We start from the raw sequence: 6,126 nt of genomic DNA, 5'->3' as shown, positions 1-6,126 counted from the left end.
GCTGCAAGGGAGTCCTTATAACATTTTTGTATATTGTTATTTATCAGTATCCATTAGTATTTACAATTACTGCATGGGAATCCTGTTAAAAATGATAGTTTAGTATTAGCTTTTCTTTCTTTGTAAAATTTAATCACCACTGACACATGTATGAGGTTTTTAACATACATAGTGAAATGTTTTAGCACCTAACTGTAATGCTATTTCTGGACAAATATTCCATCTGGTTTAACAGTTATGATTTCAACATACATTGCAGTATTAACATTAATCGCTTTACTGTAAAGTATAGTAGAACTGTATATTTTGTTTCAACATAATATATGCAGAAAACAAACTGTTATCAAAGTATCATATAGGTAGTGAAATTTTATTTTAGTACCTCAGTTGTTATTTATTTACATGATTCTCCTAAAACCTTTTTTTTTTGTTGAATTTTGAAAAAAATTTTAATAAGTAATTTTCTTTTGACATGAAATATTTTTTATGTTGTACCAATGTTACCTTTTCCAAAGCTGTCAAGTATCCAAATTGTAATGCTGCAATTTTAATATTGTAAAAGAAAAATAAACTTGAAATTGAGGTTTTTGGAATGTTTGTAGATGGATAAGTATATCTGTGTTCATGTTAATATGATCTGAGAACATAAAAAACTTGTTTCATTTTTATTACCATATATTAACTGTACTTTAAAAAAACTGACATTTAAATATGCAATTCTTCACAGTCATTAATCATAAAGCTGCCATTTTTTAAAAATATGTCCAGCAGTTTATATTTTCATAATTATCTATCTATTTATTTTGGATGCTGTTAATATTTTGGTTCTTACAGAGCTTAGACTTTTAACTGGCAACTGAGTGAATGTGCTTATAAGAAAGCTTAAGAAAATCAACAATACAAATTGTCTGTCTGAAGTATTTTTATTAATTTAATTACCAAGCCATTGATATCTGTTAACTTCAACCCACTGTCAGTAAAAGTTATCTCTGTTGCTAGGCTATCAGTGCATGCTGCATAGGTGAAAGTTTATTCATGATTTCTGGGAAATAAAAATAGTTCAGAGCATAATAGCCCCATGATTGGTGGATTATTGATTAAAATTTCAGCCTTTGCTTACTTCAGTGCTAATGTTCATTCATAGACTTGTTAGCAGTAAAAAAAAAAAGAGATCAAAATCTGACTTGTGTACACATATTCTGTTGATCAACCACAGGCGTAGCAGTGACTCTGATCTGTGATTTAAAAAGCCTGTGACTTGTACTTGTTGAAATAGATTCTGAATAATCTATGCACAGTGACTATATCTTAAATTATTGATCTATTCAGATATTACACATCAAAGTTCACTACTTCAAACGAATGTTTCCACTAGCATAATGACGTGCAATATTTTTCACTCATGGATTCAGGGTCAGAACCACAAGTAGTCTGATCCAATATGTATCTTGCTTTCTACCACTTTTGATGCTTGAAGTGATAATACTTGTAGAGATTTACTTACTTGTGCCAATTTTATAAACTTATTTTCTGATTGTGCCAATTTTTTCTTGTTCACACTTTTGTTAGTCAAATATCATCCTGAATAATATGTACTCAGTGTACCAAGTTAACACATGGGTTATATGGTAATAAATCATTTTACGTATGTAAGATTTATGTGTGTATTTGATCTTGCATTTTATGAAGTTATTTTACATCACTCTTCTGAGTCCCCACTGCTTAACTGAAGGAATTTTGAGGATAGTGAATTGTTGGTCGCCTTCATTTTGCTCATGAATCATGACCAAACACTGCTCTTAATAAAAGCGAGACCATAATTTCTTAAAGAATGCAGTCCTTAGAATTTCACTTTTTCTGAGTTCCTAATGTCTATACTATACGTTAAAACTTGATTTTTTTATAAAAGTACAAACAGTGTATATAGTTATATGTAGAATTATAAACGGACTTACTGGGCAACAATGCATTATTGCCTGATGAAGTCTCCGGTAAGAGGGTCGAAATCTCACAGTATTTTAATGTAGAGAAAAGTCCTTTTATAATTCTTCATATTAATTTACCTATGTTATGAGTCTTAAACAACAGTGTCTATAGTTATTAAAGGTTTACTTCTAACTATTAAATCCTTTCAGACTATTGTTTATTTTATAATTAATTTGTTTTGCACTGCTTTTTCTTCTCAGATGTTTATTCCGGTGTATCCAAGTTGTATGATAAAGGAGAAGGAGGTAAGTGAGAGAAATTCAAAATTTGATCATAATTACTGTTCTTTTCCATGTTATAAATTTTTTAGTGAATATAATTGATCATAAATGTTTGCCTAATCATAACTTCTCTCGTGTCATATTGACTGGTCCATGTTTTGTCACGGGGGTAGGAGTATTGTCAGGGTTTTATATATTTGGCCAGATACTTTGCAGTAGGTGTCTGTGATTTGTTGGTGATAAATTTCAACAATAAACGAAGAGCACACAGCCTACTTGTTTTAAAATAATATATTAAAACAAGTCAAATATGTATGTAAATGTTTGTTACACAGTTGTATTCAGAGCTTAAAATAATCGTCTCTTTTCATCAAACTCAATACAGTCTGGTTCAGTTACTTTAGGACACAATTGACAAGACAAATTATTCTTCTGTACTCTGTTGTTGCAATACAATCTGGGATTATTTCACTTCAGAAATTGCCACTGTGCACTCTTATGGTTAAACTCACAATCATACAATCTAGATTTATTTGTCTATCTATCTTTATCTTCCTTTAACTACATTTTGGATGCATATTTTTAAATAGCCCAACTGAAGCCTAGAACTTTTCACACACTATGAGATATTAGGATGTAATAATACTAAATCAAACTTAGAATGTTCTAATAACATGATGCAATAATGCAACAATTGCCAATTTATGACAGTTGAACTACACAAAGTATGATTTGCACAGTTATGTAAATAAACCTGCAATAAACTATTGCTTCAAAAAATAACTAAATTTAACACTTGCGCTATATTTAAATTAAAACAATCATGTAATCTAATAAGTATAAACTTTTTTATTTTACACTAAATATAATTTGTTAAACAAAAATGAGAGAAAATCTGTTTTAAGTTATGACAAGGTAACACATGACAATATAAATGTTATGAAATAAAAAATTATGATATTGTAACAGATAACAGTATAGATATAACAAAGCTATAACAGTATAGCAGACAACAATATATATGCAGTGGAATAAAAAGTTATGGTAGTGTAACAGATGACAGAAAAGGTGTAATGAAATACATACAAAGTTATGACAATGTAACAGATAGAAGTATAAACATAATGAGTTTTTTAATTATATATATTTCAAAACTAATACAAAGTTATGACAATGTTACAGATAGAAATATAAACGTAATGAGTTTTTAATTATATATTTTAAAACTAATACAAAGTTATGACAATGTAACAGATAGAAATATAAATGTAATGAGTTTTTTAATTATATATTTTAAAACTAATACAAAGTTATGACAATGTAACAGATAGAAATATAAACGTAATGAGTTTTTTAATTATATGTTTTAAAACTAATGCTAGTAACATTATGAGTTTATTCTAGATGCTTTCTTGGAAAATCCGTACTTAGAAGACCATAAAACATGGAGTGAAGGTAAGAAATATTTCACTGTGCTAAAAAACATAAAGTATTTACTGTATATAAGAGACTAGTTCACCATCAGAGACATGGTGGTCTTCATGTTTGTTGAAGAAGATTGCCACTTTCTGTCAATGGTGTAACTTAGTGACTTGTGGCAATGCAAGTACAGATTGGCCCTCTCATGTCCATTGAATAGTTTATAAAAATATGGTTAGGTACATGAGTGTTACTTATTCTTCACATAGCGATAGAGTTATTTATGGTATCTATAGGATAATTCATACAATGTTAAGAGTAATTTTACCTCTGACGTTTAAAACGTGAATATTTAAGGAAAACAAACAAAATATGGTTTTTAAGAATGCTTGCTTATCCCCCTCCCAGCATATTTCACAGTTTAAATTTTAATCTCTTTATATTATTTCATTTTGTACAATGTGATAGATAGATATACAGGTTTTCTTATATTATTTCACTCATAAACAACGCTAAACATTGAGTAGTTTAAGATATAGAAAATAAAGCACATGCATAGTTTTGTATTAAAAATTTCATAAACTAACAAGGTTTGGCCAGTGAAAAATCTATTAGCTTTCAAACAGCCAGTAAGATTTGGCTAATGATCAAATGATAAGTAACACTTTGCTAATGAACAAGTCATTAGTAACACTTTACTAATGATCATGTGATCAGTAACATTTTGTTAATGAACAAGTCATTAGTAACACTTTACTAATGATCATGTGATCAGTAACGATTTACTAATGGTCAGATGATCAGTAATATTCTCTTTATGATCAAGTGTTCTGAATATTTTTACAACATTATCCTACTTTGATAGAATGATGGTTGTTGTTGTTACAGATCGAGATATCGTATGTATTCCAAGAAACAAAAGACCAGAGAAACTTAAGGACACTTTGAAGGAGTTAGAGGTACAGTGATGCTCTGTTGTAGCTAGTTTTTATCATGAACACTAGCAAACCCATGGGCTTATGGCCCACACTTACAGGAATGCAAGTTTAATTTTTTTAACCAAATTACAAATATTAATTAGTAGGCCTATTTATTTATGTGATCTAATGTAAATCAATGCCAAATTTGGGGTCTGCTTTTGGGGAATCCCTGTCAAAGTGTTTTCACAAAATACCAGGGTTCCCTAAGGGGTTAAGGTGAAAAGTTTTATATATTTGTGCAAATCTTAGAGCTGACATAATTCTTTGGCACCATTTAAACTTTTGGTGAGTCCAGAAGGGTTTTTGGGGAAATCCCAGGTTCCTCAAGCAGCAGGATGAAAAATTTTTATTGTGCAAATCTTGAGACTGAGACAATTCCTTTGATACCATTTAAAAGTCAGTGTGACCAGCAGTTTAGGGAGTTATTTGACACACAGAGACACTTAATTTTATTATATAGATAGGTTCTAAAATTTGGATTTAAATCTCTGTTGTTCAGGGAATGAAGAAGACTGCCAAACTGCAGCAATTCAACTTAGGATTTACAATTGTCTGTTAGAAAAATGAAATGGACTACTATTAAGTCTTTAAAGAAATTATGTTTGTACGTAGGTGAGTGTATATATATATATATATATACTCATATACTGGATAATTCAGAAATCCTTTGAAAAGCAAATAATTCAGAAATAGAGGAGTCTAGGAAAATAATTGTTAGTGATATGCAATGAGGTATAACGGATTTACCTTCTGACGAGGTCATTTAATGTTGTTTCTTTCAAAACTTGTATTAATATGCAGAAATATCAAAGCCAAGATGTAGACAATACTGAATTAAAGTTTCCGATATGGTACATACCTCCGCTTACAAGATTAGCTATTCTCATTCAGTTCTGCCCTCTACATGCAAACATTTTCCTTACGCATGCCACAAGACTTGCACTCCCCCCTTGTTGGGATTAGTACATTCCAGTGTGTCTCTCATGCAAATCATCATGCCTCATCTATTAACTCTCTCAATACAAGCTCGGTCAATTTGACCGACCATGTGACCTTTTTGTTTTCGTTTAAAATCTTTATAGATTTCATACTTATAACTCTCAATGTAGTGGGTATATCTTCACGAAATTTATCAATCTTTCAGTTAACACTACAAGTCTTTCACAAACAAAAAATCATATTTTTTAGTGAAGTATATTTAATGAAATAAAATAAAGATTTTTCCATGAATATATTAAGTATTTGTTTTGAATAGTCCATGTGCAAAGTAATTTTCATGTTAAAATTAAAAATACTCTTCCTCATCTCAAAAATCTCAAATTCTCTTTGTGTGATCCCTAAAACCTCCTAAATGCATTTCAAACGTTTTTTTTCAGTAAAGCATTATAGTTTATCTATTATTTTCTTTACCCTATGTCAAAATGGGATCAGTCACTTCGACCAACCTCGTAACCACAAAAAAAAAAAGTTGAAATAAACCTAAATTACCCTTTTTTTCTTTATAGAATGAATTCAGTTTG

General features: G+C 29.8%; 1 long non-coding RNA gene across 1 annotated transcript in view; it reads left to right on the top strand.

Moving 5' to 3' along the window:
• Window positions 1–4,586, top strand: part of LOC111088734 — an 18,088-nt gene extending 13,502 nt beyond the window's left edge. The window contains exons 3-5 of the long non-coding RNA XR_002613162.1: window positions 2,187–2,231; window positions 3,612–3,662; window positions 4,515–4,586. This is a non-coding gene — a long non-coding RNA (uncharacterized LOC111088734). The remainder of the gene's footprint in view (window positions 1–2,186; window positions 2,232–3,611; window positions 3,663–4,514) is intronic.
• Window positions 4,587–6,126: the final 1,540 nt, after the last annotated feature.

This window comes from Limulus polyphemus, unplaced genomic scaffold (genome assembly GCF_000517525.1).
Source record: "Limulus polyphemus unplaced genomic scaffold, Limulus_polyphemus-2.1.2 Scaffold4324, whole genome shotgun sequence".
Classification (NCBI taxonomy): domain Eukaryota; kingdom Metazoa; phylum Arthropoda; class Merostomata; order Xiphosura; family Limulidae; genus Limulus; species Limulus polyphemus.
This window is presented reverse-complemented; position numbering and strand designations above follow the sequence as displayed.